The 16285-nt window shown below is 42.6% G+C and overlaps 1 long non-coding RNA gene across 1 annotated transcript; it reads left to right on the top strand.

The window, feature by feature from the left end:
• Nucleotides 1–9552: 9552 nt before the first annotated feature.
• On the top strand, nt 9553–13736 carry LOC138520138 (uncharacterized). Its single transcript, XR_011282805.1, has 3 exons — nt 9553–9837; nt 10268–10384; nt 13569–13736. It is a non-coding gene; the product is annotated as an uncharacterized lncRNA (long non-coding RNA).
• Nucleotides 13737–16285: the final 2549 nt, after the last annotated feature.

The following is a 16285-nucleotide window of genomic DNA, read 5'->3' as shown; positions in this document are numbered from 1 at the left end:
CTACTGGCAGGTGCCACATGCCAGGCCCCACAAATATGAGATGTACCTCATATTTGTTTGTTTTTCAAATTATAATCCTCTTTTTTAAAAATAAAAACGTGAACCTCCAATTTAAAAAAAAAAAATGAGAAGCTCCTTGTTGAATTCGATCAGAAGACCTCGTGGTGTTGAAACTAGCTCTTTCTCCACTAGACTATCACGCTCGTGGCAGGAGTTTATTTCCTCTAACTTAAAGTAAGTAACAGGTGTCACATGCCGGGCAAAACAAATATATGTCCCGCGTGTCGCTTCCACAGCAAAACAAATAGATGTCCCGATGTCGCTTCGTTTTTAAAATGTAATCCTCTGTTTTCAAAATAAAAATGGGAAGCTCCAATTAATTATAATCCTATTTTAAAAATAAAAATGGAAAGCTCTTAAAGGATAGTTCCGGGACTTTTTTTTTATTGTTCCTATGGTTCGGCCATGTGTTTTTAAGCATAAATCGGTAGATCGTAGAAAACTTTCCTATGGACCTTACCCGACTTTTCGTCCATTAACGCACTCGAAATCAGCCGCCATTTTCTGATAATCCTATCATTTCCCCCCATCGCCCTGGCTCACCTGCTTTTGCGGCACTAAATCAAATCCCCCACCCCTGAGCCTGACATCAGCAGACGCGTACCGCCCATTTCCCAACGCCAAAGCACGTTTCGTGTCAACAATCGCTGCGCCTCAGCTAATGAAGTGTCGCCATGGAAATGGCAGGACGCCTCTTTCCTCAATAAGTATAAACACACCGTTTCACAACACACAGCAGCAGATTTTTGATTCCATTCCTCTCTCTGTGTTACTTTGAGTATTCTGTGACTCGTTTCTGTGCTCTGGTCAGCTACCTTCGCCGCTTCTAGGCCTTGTGAACACCTGTACCATCTCTGTAAATTATTTTACTTTCTTTACCACACAATGGCTACAATAATGCCGTATATGTACGAGCCCAAGTACACCGAGGAGGAACTACTGGAAAGGCAAGCACGCGGAAACGATGGGGATTCGGACGGCAGTTGGGAGGACCAGTCAACGGATGAAGAGCCTGGACCATGTCGCATGGACGGCGTCTCCACCTGGTGCACGTGCAATCGGTGCGAGCTAATGCCAACTGAGGAGGAGAACTGCTGCTGCCGTGAAAATTCCGGGTGCTTGGCCTACATTTCGGAAGGCGAGCCAAGTCCGCAATGCATCACCGAGCTGCCAGAGTTCAGGGAAGCCTGCCTCTCACGGACCGTGTTGAGGATGATGATGGTGCTTATGCACGAACTTCGCGGCACTGTTCGTCCGCGTAATCCGAGTAACGAGTAAGTATACTCTGGTTGTGATGTCAGTGATGCCACTACTATGTCATGGTCGTCTCCCACATATAAAATTACATCTACATATCATTCGAACGCATGTAAATTGGTTCCATATTGTGCATTTTCTAGATAGAATTTTTTTCAAAGCAGAATGACATTTTTTACCTGAATCGACAGTGATAAGAAAGTTTTGTCATTTTAATACAGTTTGCATCTTTCATTTTCACAGGTGGTACAGGCTGGTGGCCTATCGTTGCTTCACTTGGTGGCTTCACGGGAGGCTCGGACACCGCGTTCGGCGAGTAATACCTGCCTGTGCGGTACTTGCCATTAGACAACATTTCCCCAGCGACAGTGGACAATACCGCGGATTTTCCCTGGATGTGCTGCAACCGGAACTTTACAATGTGTAATGTTTATTATTTATGTTCAATTGAAATTAAGATCTAAAATAAAACCCAACATATATTTTAACAATGGTTGTTTTGATTTTTTAAATGAATCTAGTGTGTCTCCATTGAATAGTCTTCCTGTGCCTTGTCTTGTCACACCACATGTCTCCGGCCAGCATCCTCCCTCACGCAGGCCGCCCACCTTCAATCCACATAACCGTTGAACCCATATGCAGCAGACATACATATGTTATTTTGCGGGTTGGCATCAAGCCTCCCGGCCTTGCCTCCTCCCCCAAAAATACTTACCACACCACTTTGTTCAAGCGTTGGCAATAAAAGGAAGGCCGTTGGATTTTATTGACACAAAACATGGTTATAGGTAAATAATCAATATGGTTGATCATAATAAATCTTCCTTTTGGGCACCGGGTACAGAGATGACCCCCTCTGGCCCATGCCGCATTGCCACCACAGGCCAGCCTGCTGCTGACTAACTGCCTAGGCATCCAGGGTCTCCAGGGTGAACTGCACCCATACATTCTCCTGGGAGGGTGAGGTATTTATAAACTCACCCCCTGCCTTCCATGTACTAGATCCTGCAGCCTGCCTCTTACATGCAGTTAGATGGCCTCTCCTTGGTGAGGCCCTGCGGCAAACGAGTCTTGTCTGCACGACCACCGTCCCAATCCACACCCCCCCCGCCCTATCAAAGGCAGTTCGCACCGGGGTACTTGCGCTGGCAAGTGGAGCTGTCAGGGAGCGATAAAGGCCAAGAGGTGCCAAAGACCATGTACACTTCAAAGTGGTCTATAGAGCATGGGTTGTTGTTCCCATGTCTACCTCCAGACCCCGTGTCTCCTGCCAAGCATCCCCCCTCACGCTGGACGCCCCCCTGCAATCCACATAAGTGTGTCTCCATTCACAAGTCTTCCTGTGTCTTGTCTGCACGACCACCGCCCCAATCCACCCCCCGCCCTATCAAAGGCAGTTCGCACCGGGGTACTTGTGCTGGCAAGTGGAGCTGTCAGGGAGCGATAAAGGCCAAGAGGTGCCAAAGACCATGTACACTTCAAAGTGGTCTATAGAGCATGGGTTGTTGTTCCCATGTCTACCTCCAGACCCCGTGTCTCCTGCCAAGCATCCCCCTCACGCTGGACGCCCCCCTGCAAACCGCATAATGCCACGACATATACACGTCATTCATTCACAAACACACCCCTGTTTCGAATCCTTTATAACCCACTTCATATTTCTAATGAGCACTTCTTTGCGCTTTGCTAGTCAACCCGTGAAGGTGCTGGTTATCTGCTCTTCGTCTCTGTGAACTTCCGTGACCACTTCGAGGAAACTCCTCAGTTTGCAACCTGTGAACTGCTCCCTGTTCTACGACAAGAAACTACTCTGATCCCTGCATCTAACTGTTTGTTCGTCAAGGTAAGGCCATGTACCATAATCATTTTGCGTCCAATTTCTTTTCGTTCAAGACAGTACATGCAAGGAACTAGTCACATGTTCTGAGTTTACATTGGTATTCATAGAGAATTGTTGATCTTTACTTTTCAGAACTTTCCACAATGCCTGCCTGTTCCATTGGCGGTTGCCCTTCGAAGACCCATAATAAATCTGAAGGTACTGTAATGCATGTTTTCCCTAAGACAATAGATCAGATAAGAGAATGGGTCCGATATTGCGGATATCCACCGTCTGAGCTTGAAAGTAGAGTCCTAGAAGTCTTTGCGGACAAGAGGGGTGATCGATACCGCATCTGCAGCAGGCACTTTACCTCTGACATGTACTCCACATCATTGCTAATAAAGAAGAACACACCGCGAGCGAGGCGAAAATTGCTCTCAACCGCTATTCCCACTCTATTCGTCCACATCCCTCCACTGGTGAGTCAAGTTTACGTATTTATCTCTCGGCCTTGCGGTAGTATGTAGCATTAGCTATCAATAATTTCCCCATTTATGTATCCACTCAATATGAAGGCGGAAGATTCTCCATCCGTGTCGTTATTGCAGTCATCAGCCACTTCAAGCGCCTATCGGGTAATCTTACTTGGCTATTCTGCCACTGACTTGTTTTAGGCATGTAAATCAATAGTTTTAATTTATCGTGTAATTATTTTACCTAATGGTACACCCTTGTACTCGTCCTCTAGTCTTTGTTTTCAGTTATAATTATTGTTATCCAAAATAATGCAAGTACTGTCTTTCAGGGAGATGCTGAGGAGTCCAACGTATTGACGACTACCGTTGATGTCACTCAGATGCTCGAGGTACGTTTCCGGACAGTTCCATCGATGGAGATCATCAGATCTTGCATTCTTGTAGCGTGATTGTTACACACAATGTTTCTTTCGTTTTTAGCCATTGATATGTCCTTCTGTCGTCGCCCTCCTATGTGTCTTCTTTTTTCAATATTGTGTTCATTACTAATGAAAGTCCTATGTTTCAGGGAGTCGATGGAGCATTAGTCCAAGAAGAAGGGGGAGCATGCAGTTACGGGTCGGCGCAACAACTTGCAGAAGTGTGCACCGCAGTTACATCGTCCCTTGATGTTCTTATGCATTTCGAGGTATGGATACTGACAGTTCGATCAAGCGAAATCATATGACGTGATTACATCCGCTATACTTCCTTCTTTATTAACGCAAGTACTATGTTTCAGGGAGATGACAGAGCTTCTTCTACAAGAACATCACCCCTAGTAGTTGATGCAGATCTCTGGGTGGTGACACTTCCAACGATCGAGCAAATCGAATCATATTTAGATATCCATTATTTATTTTAGACAACTGATCATTTGTGCAGGTCTATTTAGATGAGCGGTTGACGCCTGCACAAAATGTTTGTTCTTTTTAACAAAATAGAAAACTATACTAATGCAATAACTGTGTTTCAGGGAGTTACTGAAGCATCATCTTCAATAATATCATCAATGGAAGTCTATGAGGAGCCCGAGGTATGAATCTTGACAGTTCCATCTAACTAGATCAACAATGCGTGAATAATTGTCATTTGAATGTTCTACACAAAACGTTCATTCGTGTTTTGCTATTGAGATGTACGTGGGTATTGGTCCCCAAGTACATTTTGTGTTTTCAATATTATTATACATACTAATGAAAGTTCTATGTTTCAGGGAGTCGATGGAGCGTCAGTGCGTGACGGATGTGCTTATCATGAAAATATAGTCGTTGCAGCGCAAGAGGAAGTGGAGACATGCACACACGAGTCGGGGCAACAGCGTCCTGATGTTGAAGTTCGAGGCAAGAAAGTTTCAAAGAAAAGAAAGCAAAAGAAGGTTAGTGTCCTGGTCACTATATTATGTTGTTTTTCACTGTTAATAGTTCAATACTGTAAGTTGTGTTTAAACTGAACATCCCTTTTCCAATCTGTCCTCTAGTTGCGAGTGGGTGTACAAACTAGATCTACACAGACAGTGAAGCAAACGAGAGATGTTGCTTGTCAAACCTTTTGGCAGGGACTTGAGACTGGAGATGCATCGTGCCAATGGGAAGAATATGAAGTGATTGACAACGGAGCTATACCACCACCAGCCATTGATAGTGAATGTCCTCCTGGTAGTTCGGATGCAGTCGGAGATCAATTCACAGAATCCACACCCGCAAAAACTAAGACCGCGAGAAAGTTGAAGAAATTGTCTTATTCACCCATCGCCGGAGAAGGAACAGATGTTGCAATGGAAGAGAATGAAGTGGACTACAATGAAACACCATCAATATCACTGAACATAGCGGAGGACGATATCAGAGATTCTACCTTTCATGTGAGTGACATGTCCTCAACGTTACAGGCCGAACCAGCTGGGATGCAGAGTGACAGTATAAGGAAAGAGGCCAAATTCATTGTATTCGATAGTTGTTTGATTGATATTATTATTCGGTTGAAATGTGGGCATTCGGTAGGTGGGGAAGTATGTGGGGAGCCATTGATTAATGTGACTCATGCAATTCGAGGCACTAACCTTAAAATACATGCCACCTGTACAAAATATCATCCTTTCTCATGGTCTGCACAACCCATGCTGGGACAACTGCCAGCAGGCAATCTACTTTGTGCAGCGGCTGCACTTTTTAGTGGTTCAAGTTTTAAAAAGTTAGAGTCTTTCTTTCAGTTTGTGGGAATCCATTTCACTGCGAAAACTCAGTTCTACAAATACCAAACCGATTATCTATTTCCAGCCATTAGCGAAGCTTGGAGAATGGAAAAAATGTCTATTGATAGTACATTCGCGGGCAAACGGTTCAGGCTAGCCGGTGATGGACAGTGCGACAGGCCAGGATTTTCAGCCAAGTACTGCACCTACCACTTTCAGGACATGGAAAGTAAGAAAATTGTGAGTTCGGTGGTCGTGCAGGTGTCACAAAGTACATCCTCAGTGGCCATGGAGAAAGTTGGCTTTGTAGCATCATTGCAAGAACTACAATCGCGGGGAATGGTGATCGACCTGATAGCCACGGACAGACACGTTTCAATTGCCAAGACAATGAGAGAAGAGTACAAAAATATAAATCACCAATTTGACGTTTGGCATCTTGCAAAAACAATCAATAAAAAATGTCGGCTGCAGGTAAAAAAAAAGAAATGCAAGGTATTTCACAGTGGTCCAAGTCAATCAGTAACCATCTTTGGTGGAGCTCAAAAACATGTGGAGGGTCGCTGGAAATACTACTGGAAAAATGGCGGTCAGAAATGCTACACTGTACCAACGTTCACCGTTGGAACACAAACCAACATTTCCACAATTGTGAACATGGCCATTTGTCCACAGAGGAGGCACGGAAGAAGAAGTGGTTGATTCCTTCATCACCCACTCACAAAGCCATTGAAAAGATTGTATTTGATAAAACTATAACAAGAGATTTGAGGGGACTCACGGAATTCTGCCACACAGGAGATTTGGAGGTGTTCCACAATATGTGCCTAAAGTACAGGCCAAAACGATTGCATTTTGGCATGGAGGGCATGATAAATCGGACTCTTCTAGCGGTCTTGGCACATAACCATAATGTTGGCCGTCAACAAATTAGGACGACCGGAACTTTAGGGACGCTTCGCTACAATAAGGCCTTCACTAAAAGAAGTAAACAATGGGTGATCTAACCAGTGTTTGAGGATATGCAATATGAGTTTATTGAGAGACTTATTGTTGACGTCCTAGATAGGCACATAAATGGAGTTGTGAACGAACCTGTGCAGGGGACAACTGCATTGCCACCCAACATTGCCTCTGTTCCATGTCCACCTAAAGAAGAGCTCATTGAGAAATACACATCACGGTTTAAATGATTGTAATTTGATTGTCTGTTCTCTCGAGTCTCCTCATGTCGCAGGCCCATTGAATATGTGTATCTATGTAATGTGTAAATAAAAGTGATTGCTCAGTGTACATGCAATGTGTCTATCCAACCTTGTTCATTTGCACATTAAATTAAACCAAACAGTATTATAAATCATTTTTCAAAAAATATAGAATGTCTCCGTATTTATGGTTCTCTGGGGCTGCAAAGCACGCAGACAAAATGCAAAGATGGAGTGTAAATTTCAAGTCCTGTGAGATGGCCTTACACTGAATGTAGCTAACTAGGAATGTGTGCTCGTTCAAAGTGAAGGTCAGCTGCTTTGATTTTTTGCTCGGGTGCCGGAATGGCCCACGACTCAGTATAAGGTTCTATTGTTATTTGACCTTGACAGGCCGGGACCATCCCGAAAGACTTCTTTTTGGGGGTGTGGGGCAATAACGTAAGAAACGATAATGAATATAATTTCAGAAACGAAAGCCATTCCATGTTCGTTCATTAGAAGAAATAACGTCGGCATAGAAGGAGTGGTATTTCGGGGCTGCCCTACGCACAGACACAATGGAAAATGCAAATATAATGTAAGTAACTCTTTAGATGAGTTTATACCGCAATTTAATTACTATACAGTAGCTTTAAAGATGGGTTAAGTTGTACTTGTTCGTTCTATGTGGCATATTGTTTTGTACCGCGCACTATCTTGAGGAGAACCATCTCCTTTTACGGAAGCACCTCAAAACCTTCCTCTTTGTTTCTGCTTTCTCTCTCCCTCTCCCCTGCTACAACTGGTCCACTGTCTGCGACCTCGGTCCTGGGCCCTTCCACTCTCCACCTGCACTGCCTCCCTGTCAACCCCTGCACTGGGGGACTGTCTCAGTATCCTACAGCCCCCCCTTGACGTATAATACCCAGTTGCACTGTCCTAGCTATGAAATAATTTCCCGACCTAATATATAAAATGAATAATTTTAATAAAGATCTGATGGTGAGACTAATTTCATTTTTTATGTTTTTCAAACAGGTACATCATCCATTATTGCATGTGTCACGAGTACCAGACACCGGCGGATGGGTTTTTCAACCGCCAGTTGCTTCTCCGCGTGAACAACGTTACCACCCTGACCATTTTATGGGACGATCGCCAAGTACAAGTATGCCCTTACGCGGTACTAACGGCTAGATGCAACATACAGACCGTTGTGGTGGCCTAGTGCCTCGTTGTTGGAACAGCCATGCGATTATCAGTGCGACCGAAGAGCTTATTTTATCGTAAACCAACACCCTGTGTACTGCACACGAACATCGCTTGCCTCAAGACAAACTATTTTGGATCGAGAGCAAATAAAAATGCAAATCGCTGAATATTCTCAAAACATTTGATGTCAAATAAATGTACTTTGCCAAATGTACAATCTTGCCGTTTGCTTTTAAACCACAGTTTCATATTCCGAATTGTGGCGCTGTATTGTGAGATGATCTAAGACCCTGTGTACAGCAAAGGAACATCGCGTGCCTCAAAACAAACTTTTTGGAACGTGAGCAAATAAAAATGCAAATCGCTGAATATTCTCAAAACATTTGATGTCAAATAAATGTACTTTACCAAATTTACAATCTTGCGGTTTAATTTAAAAGTACAGTTTCATATTCCCAATTGTGGCGCGCTGTGTTGTGTGAGCTCATCTGTGTTGATTTCCTGGTTCTGTGTGGAGTCGCTTAGAAGACGCCTGGGCGCGTTTGCCTACGCAGCTCAGTCACGTCACGGATAGAGGCGGGGAATATGAATGTTTTGATCAAGTCTGTTTCAGGGGCGGGGGATTTGATTTAGTGCCGCAAAAGCAGGTGAGCCAGGGCGATGGGGGGAAATGATAGGATTATCAGAAAATGGCGGCTGATTTCGAGTGCGTTAATGGACGAAAAGTCGGGTAAGGTCCATAGGAAAGTTTTCTACGATCTACCGATTTATGCTTAAAAACACATGGCCGAACCATAGGAACAATAAAAAAAAGTCCCGGAACTATCCTTTAAGGGGATTCGATAACAAGCCTTCCCGATGTCGGGGTTAGCTCCTTAACCACCAGACCAACACATCCCATGGAAATCAGTTGTTCAGACGCTAGTGTGAACTTTCATGTGTTTTAGTGATGGTCTCTTTTCTAGTTTGAGTTGGATTCGTAAACTGCACATGTAATTATGAGTTCTTCAAATTCTTCCTCTAACGTGAACGGTCACATGGTTCAGTGATGGTCCCTTTTCTATTTTGAGTTACATCTTTAAACAAACTGCACGTGCTATTCTGAAAGTTTGCAGGATCGAAACAATTTAATGTAAGTATTTGCATCTTGTGCTTTTCTTGAATAGTACTAAACTTAAAAAACAGTTCAATCCTAAATCTGTTATTGTTTAATGCTTTAAATGTCAATTGTATTGTGTACATTTTTCAAAAACAGTATGGTAGCAATATTAAAGTGTGTGTTGTTGTACATTAATTCATGCATTTCACACTTGACTGTACGAACTATGATAAATACAAAACAACCATATCCTACTGATAATATTTATAACTTTTATTTCTGAGTATATGCATGATCATGAAAACATCATTTACAAATGTTGCTAAATATTCAGATTTAGTTTAAACAGCCCTTAGATATAACACATTCAAGCTTGCCCCATGAAAGTTTTCAGAGCCTCTCGAAAGGTCATATAATGTGATGTAATTTGTCATTTGTATAGCCCTGCCTTTTCGCAAATGGTGAACGCCCCTGATGGAGCAGAGTCCAAGGTATGAGACATTTGTTCTGATGATTTTAGAATGGTTTTGTGTATTATGGTCAATACAAAGTAGGATAGGGGTAGTCAAGTCCCTACTACCTACCAATATCAAGGTGGCATGTGGATGGGTGCAGTACGATCATCGGTATAGTATGCAGGCGCGGCAGATTCATTATGTGTCCATCTAGACTGAATGTTTGTCGTAAGTGAAAGCTGTATTTTTATGGCAGATATGCTGTGTGTTGTATCTTAAGAGTGTTGTGTGTTGGCAGATGTGTGTGAGTTGGTGGCGTTGCCATCGGTTATTTTCCATGAGCATGGAATTTGATACCTACTCTTGTGTTTCGGCTGTTTTCCTGGTTTCGCAAATGTTGTGTGCATTCTGTCCTGTTTTCTGCTGGACTTTATTTTCTCTGTCGCCTGTTACAATTTATTTGCAGGTTCATTGCTGCCCTGGCTTACCTCAGAGGTGGTTGAATAACTGTTGTGGAGGGCCCCACCAATAAAGTACGCCACACCAAGAAGAAACTTCGAGGATGTTTAGTTCAAGAGACAGGGTAAGACAAACCCCAGCAGGAAGCCAGACACAAACTCCCTGCAGAGCTTCAACCTCCAACCCCCCACCATTCCACATTCCGAATCACAACAAGTATACATGGAGACCGTAGTTAGGCACCAAGTATTCTAAGAACAAACAGGCCCCTAAGATGAGGCTTACAATAGAAATCAATGTGAAAGAACTATATACGGCATGTTTACATGGAGAGATCCACATAGGTTGGATCCTCTCCTAACACTAACCCAATGTGAATCATGGACTTGTTGCCTGATTGCAAGTTTTTTTTGGGTTGGTAATTGATGAGGTTCTTTTGGAGGTATTCTGGGCCTGTCTTGTGGAGGGCATGGTAGGTGATGCTCATTGTTTTAAAGTGGCTTGTCACCCTATAGAAAGCCAGGGAGGGCACGGTCGGTGGGCGTCATGTGCTCTCTTTGGCCAAGGTCCAGTAGGAGCGTAGCTGCAGTGTTTTGGGGGATGACCAAGGGGTGGTTTGGGGGAAGAGAGCTATCTTCCCGCAAATTATGATATCTGTTTTTCCTGCCTTGAGTAGGAGGTGTTTGCTGGATGTCTGTAGATGAGTAAAAACTGTGTGTAAGATATGGGTTGATGGGAAATGTCACAAGGAAGGGTTTGCAGTCTGTGTTCCAGGCTTGTTTTGTGGAGTGTGAAATGAAGAGGTTTGGTTTGTGGAGGATGCAATCCAGCCTGCTCTGCTAGTTCTGTTATGGCTGCTGTGTGTAGCCTGGGGGAATGCCTCGTGTGCGATGGATGAGAAGACATCAGAGAACCAGGTTTCTGTGATGAAAGTGAAGTCTGGACTTTCCGAGGGAATTAAGTTGTATATGATGTGTTTCTTTTTGCCAGCAGATTTTGTGTTAATGAGTATGCATGAAAGTAAGCAGGGGACAAGTGGTGTTTGCCCCGGAGATGTGGGCCAAATAGGGCTTGTGGGGGTGGGTGTGGAGGGCTGGGAAGGGAATACCCTGGTTGTGCCCCAGTAGGGGTGGGTGGGTGCAGAGCAAATAAAGGAGCAGGGTATGAAATTTGTGGAGGGTGGATCCATCCTTCTGAAAACAGTGTATCACTTATGTTACAGTTTTCTTTGGAGTGTAAAGGTCGGAAATAGGTTTTGGGCACAGGACATTTAACTATTTGCTTTTGATTGACATTCTAACATCATCCTTATTGTTATTTGATACAGGGAAACAAACCCCTCTTAGTTTTAGGGACAGATAGGGTTTTTTGTAATTCTTTTGGTAAATATGAGTTTAGGCCAACAAACATGCCACCTTTTTGTCCCGCTTCTACTTCTACTACCTAACAGTTCTTAAATATTTTTGCACTTTTGGTCAGTTAGGATTTCTATCGCACAGAGGAACAGACATCATCAATCAGTATAATGATCTTATTAGCACTTTTCAGGTGACTACACCAAGTAATTATTTCCAAGTACCTACAGTAATCCATTGAGTGAGTGTTTTTTGAAGTCTTCCTAAATATATTAATTCCCACCCAGTGCCTAATTACTCTGTTACCTTTATGTTATTATTTAATGAATATTTCTTTATACGTGTTCCCTAAAATTAAGTGTGCAGTGAAGCAATGATTGATTGCAATTGTTTCCCCAAATGTTGATATATTCATACATACTTTAACCAAAACATGTGAGGGGTGGGGCATTATGAAATGATGTTAACCACTGACATTGCTCTGTGCAACTTTCCACACCATATATTAAGCATGTGTTCACTGTTGCAAAAAGGAACCAGCTATATTTACATTTGCTTTGGTCCTACCATTAATGTAAGCGGTGCAGCCTGAATTGCAGACCACCCCTCTGCACAGAAATGTAATCAATCCCACACATGTTTCAGCCCAGATGTGGGTCCAGAACATGTTGTGCCTAGAGACCCATGTAATACCTTGATGATGACGCAGAATGAGTCTGAAATATGTCTGTGGTTGCTTGTTGTCAATGGATTTTAAAAATGTGTCCTGGATAGACTTCCCCTTTTTTGTGGAAAAATATTTTATTTGTACATGTTTTTCTCCCCTTCTGTAAAGGCTTGGCAAACCGAAGAATGATTGCCTAGAGTGTTTCCTCGAGCAATGCCAGAGGTTACGATTAATTCAAAAACTTTTAGCAATCACTCATTTGCTCTATTTACACATTAAATCCCATAATGTGCTTGAAAAGCAATGAAAAGAAAACAGTCTTTTAGTTCGTAAATATAATACACCGCTGTACTAGATGTCCCACGTTGCATTCTGTATGATTTGAAACATGATCACATTTTAACAAAGTGTTTTCTAGGGCTACACATATATTGTGCACTGGCTGAAGTATTCTTAGTAATATTTACTCATAATTTTAACTAGCATTTGTCCACAATGCTAAATGGCTAGGAACGTAGGCAAGTACCAATACGGTACCCTTTTTTGGGCACATAGTACTACAATTATTTAATTACAAAAACAGGTTTTATGGCACAATCCATTTGGTATTTAAGATTCAAACCTTTTTCCGGGATCTGTGCAGATACAAAGTAGTGTTGCTAGCACGTGACAAAGGAACACCACCAAAAGGAAAAAGGTACTCTCCCTCTTTCTTAGAAAATGCTAATCCCCTCCAAGCAGGTGTTGTGGATGTTACACATGCCTTGCTCCGTTTTTCCTAAATCATCTATTTGTTATACAGAACATATGTGACTAGATTATTTCTGTAGTGCATCTGAAAGAATGGATAGCTTTAAATAACTCATTCCAAATGTGTTGTTAAGATTATAGAGGAAGAGTCACATCGTTTTTCAAGGCTAAGCTTTGAATTTGACACCACGCTTAATTATTTGTCCAAAACAAATTATTAAAGAACGGCTCTCATAGAAGGATAGATGCCACTAAATATCTCATGCTATATTTACTACTTTTGTCTTTCTTTGCATGCCAAAGGCCTAAAACATCATCAATGCCTCCATCAGTCTTCAGAAGGCGGATTGTAGTTAATAAGGCAAGGGTTCTAGTGTGTTCCTTTTAGGCCTTATAGAGGTGCTTTTGCAAAGTTAAAAGGAAATGCTGCATTGGCAATGCACATGAATTATAGGTTTAATTTTATTTAGATTTGTATTCATGGTGTTTTCTTTTTGTTATTTAATTATATTTTAAATATTGCATGTCATTCACAGATCAACAGATAAAAAAAGAAACATGAAGTTTGGATTTTCAGACCAACATGATTTCATCTTCATCTGCAGCAAAAGCGACATCTGCACATTTTGCAAGAAGAAAGTACAATGTACTGAGCAACATCTAATTACTCAACATTGGAAATTAGCAGTGCTCTTTACCAATGGTTCAGAGGGTATAGTATTGCAACAGATTACATTTTCATAACATTTATTGTGGGTCTGTTTTGACATCACACATTATTCACTCTCTGTAATATTTTTTAAAATAAAACAGATCCATCTTTATCCCTCCTCTGATCTGTCTCATTTTCCACCCCCCTGGAGACTAAGGTCTGTAGATTCCACACTTGGTCGCAGTGCGCCATTCCTGAGGCAACCCTTACCATTGTTATCCCATTAGTAACAAAACTCTATAAATAGCATAACACATCAAGGTGTTTTCTTCATTATTGCTGTTTGTGTATTTTTATATCACAATATGCTCTTCTCTATGTCATGAAGTCCAATGGTAAGTCTAGGAGGGTATTGTGAGGTACCCACAGGTGCCAAGTGACCACTCCTGCTATGGGTGCTTAGTATGTAAGAGGTGTGTAGTGTATCTAATGCCCTATCCCACCACTATCCTGCACCCTTAATAGATTCTCCCAATATTGGTATGAGAGCAACTTTCTCAGCACCTTTGTCATACAACTGTCCAAAATAGTCATACCATACATGCATAATGGGCACCCATCTCCCAAAGAGAGTGTTTTAGGACAATCATACCTCTATGCCTGATAGTACTAAACAATGTCTCGCTTTCCGGGTTTTCCCCAAAGCCCTTTTTTTTCTCCAAAACACCTGCTTTATCATTGTCTCTGGTGGATGTCTGTCTGTTCAATTTGTTCATGTATTCCATAACCTTTTAGGCTCTCACAGATGTGCATACATCTGTTTGGCCCTCTCAGCGGCATTACCTCTTCGGGAGAATCTTCTCTACTGTTTCAACCCTGCTCGTCAGCTGATGCGCCTTTCATGCGCCGATAGGGGAACCAATCACTGCTGCGGTCTGGACTCCGTTTTTGTAACGGGCCCCAGGGCCACCACGACTTCTGTGTGGATGCTGCACCGAGCGGGCCTTTGCTTTAGCATCTCCGTCTCACTCTCTCTACTTTGGCCTAATTTCCATTCAGGACGCCAGTCTTCTAGTATCTTGCTAGTGATCATCTCACGTCCCGCGCTAACGCCGGGTCCGCATCTAGTTTGGCTCTGCCCGTCCATGACATCGTCTCATCGTAGGATTACCTCTGCATAGGATTCGCTCTCTCTCTCTCTCTTTTGAGTTATGTACTGTGAAGAACTCATGGTGACAACAATTAAAAAAGAACAAAAATGATCACAGTTCAAGGGTGTTTATTGAACAATGAAAGTGGTGTGATGGTTGGAAAAACACCTAATCTAAACATAAATCTAAGATGGGGACAAGTGTCGACCATCAAATGACAAATAAGGCAGTCCTAGTGGTGTTGTGTCAAATCAAAGTGGCCTATACTAAGAAACCTATTGCCAAACCTCACAACTAATACCAAAAGGGTGTGTGAGATAGTTCTCATCAAAAGAAACAAGTGTGCTCAAAATGATACATCAGTATGCGGTTGTTTGGGTCTCCCTTTCCCATGTTTTAGACAGGGAATAAGATGGCAGCTTGCAGTACAGTACATTCTCGGGATTCTCTGTCATGAGATGAAAGTTCCAATGGCTGTTCTCAGGACTGTCAATTTCCAAGTATCGTTTCCTCTGAAAGTCTAATGCCTTCAGGGTTTGATGTATTCAAACAACAAAAACAAAACTTCCTTTAACAAATAAATGTTTGTTTAACAAATAAAAGTGTGTTCTCAATATACACTGGGTGATGGGCTCACCCCTGGGTCCCCCTCTTGTGGGCTGGCCCTTCTCAATTGTAATCCGAGATTCAGATAGGGTGGCAACTTCACCCCTTTGTCTGCCTCTTCTGGGCTGACCCATTCACAATTGTATTTCTTTGTATCTCTTATTCTTTTCTCATTTAACTTTGGATGATAGCTTCACTCCTTGGATCTCCCTCGTTCGGGCTCGGGCATCTCTCAACTTCCATTGCTGACTTTAGCTTCCCCCGGATCTCTCTCATCCAGGCTCAGACTCTTCTTAGTTTCTTAATCTTTGTCAAACAGTTCAGTGGACCTCCTTTTTTTTGGGTTCACTTTAACACTCTGTTTCTCGGGACTTTTAGACTTTGTCCCCCTCCTCCGGCATCCCCCCTCCGTGTTCATTATTGCCTTTTCAAAACTTTCTACTGGTTTGAAATGTTTGCAGGATTCACGTTCCTTTCCTTCATTCACAATTCGGGACTCACTTCCCTTACTTTTAGCCAACTTACGAATCAAAGTCTTTCGATTATACGGGGCTTTTGCTCAACCCTCACGTATGACCACTTTCTTTTTGTGGCCTTCCTATGGCCTTCTGGTTTCTGTAGCTCTATTCTAGCAGGGAGTAAACAGCACTTCTCGAGTTAGCACCCACATGGTGCTGGTTTCCCTCTTCAGCTGAACTCCCCTTAACCAGCTTTTACAGTTCAATCACAATTCAATTTAATATGCTTAAACTTGCCACTTGTCGCTTTTCACTCAACACAGCCAGGTGCTTATCGATTCTCCCCTCGACTCATCAGCTGTGTTGCACCGCTTGGTTTCGGCTAT

This window comes from Ambystoma mexicanum, chromosome 13 (assembly GCF_040938575.1).
Source record: "Ambystoma mexicanum isolate Mex_15411 chromosome 13, UKY_AmexF1_1, whole genome shotgun sequence".
NCBI lineage: Eukaryota > Metazoa > Chordata > Amphibia > Caudata > Ambystomatidae > Ambystoma > Ambystoma mexicanum.
Note: the sequence above shows the minus strand (reverse complement) of the source record. Positions and strands in the feature narration are given on the sequence as shown.